Source organism: Pelmatolapia mariae, linkage group LG13, assembly GCF_036321145.2.
Source record: "Pelmatolapia mariae isolate MD_Pm_ZW linkage group LG13, Pm_UMD_F_2, whole genome shotgun sequence".
Lineage (NCBI taxonomy): Eukaryota > Metazoa > Chordata > Actinopteri > Cichliformes > Cichlidae > Pelmatolapia > Pelmatolapia mariae.
The window spans coordinates 21,518,895-21,519,880 of NC_086238.1; the positions used below are offsets into that span (position 1 = coordinate 21,518,895).

Sequence of the window (986 nt, forward strand, 5' to 3'; positions counted from 1 at the left end):
ACTACATACACTTGTCGCTCGGCAGTGATTCACGTGCTTTGAAATTTGTTTTTGTATTCAAACCGTGTTATGGTGTTCATATCAGCAGCTTGAGTACAAGCTCTGTAATGGAAGCAAAAGGTTTGAAACCGCGGCGGTGGGGCACACACACGGAATGAATAAACTGTATATATAATAAATTCGTTGTACAAAGATGCAAAAATATTCATGTATTCATCTATTATTTTCTTAAAGTTTTTATATTTTCTAAAATATCATAAAATATCACATCGTGCAAGACGGGGGAATACGAATTCAACATTTCACTTCCCTGTCAGAGTGAGAAGGTGCAGAGATGGAGAGTTGCTGCCTCCTGCTGGCGTTAAAGCGCAAGTGTCGCTTAAGTGTCTAAATACTACGTAGTCCTGCATTCAAATTTTAAACTGTAAGTTAGATAATTAGAACTAATAATTAAATAATTAATAATTAAAACTAATTAGATTAAAAAGTAGGCTTGTCATATTTAAATTTGTATTATCTTTAGTTTAAATGGAGCCAGCGTACAAACTTTGAGTGTCGATAATAAATTGTTTACAGTGAATTTTTAATAAGTCTATCAATCACCCTGTGATGCGGGTGACAAGCTGTCAGGGGTCGATTTACAAAAAAAGATTAAACACCGGTAACTTCAGGGGGTACTATCAAAAGGCTGCTCCAGGTGAGGCTCGAACTCACAACCTCGGCATTGCTCTACAGTGTACTGTCATATAAGTACCGCGCGCTAACCGATTGCGCCACTGGAGCTCACTGCGTTAAGCCTGCAGTTGGGCTTATAACCCTGAAACAGATGTGGCGTCACGTCACTGATGTTTACTGATTTTACACCTTTGATATAGTGATTGAATATATCGGGAAAATAATGTTTGTTTAAACGCGATAACGACCATCGGTGCATTTACTGACTTATGTTGAGAAAAGCTGCTAAGACGTGTTTGACAGCGGTAATG

At 38.0% G+C, this 986-nt stretch overlaps 1 non-coding gene across 1 annotated transcript; it reads right to left on the minus strand.

The window, feature by feature from the left end:
- Positions 1–689: 689 nt before the first annotated feature.
- trnai-uau (transfer RNA isoleucine (anticodon UAU)) lies at positions 690–783 on the minus strand. The gene is made up of 2 exons: positions 746–783; positions 690–725 (listed from the first exon to the last, which is right to left on the minus strand). It is a non-coding gene; the product is annotated as a tRNA-Ile (tRNA).
- Positions 784–986: the final 203 nt, after the last annotated feature.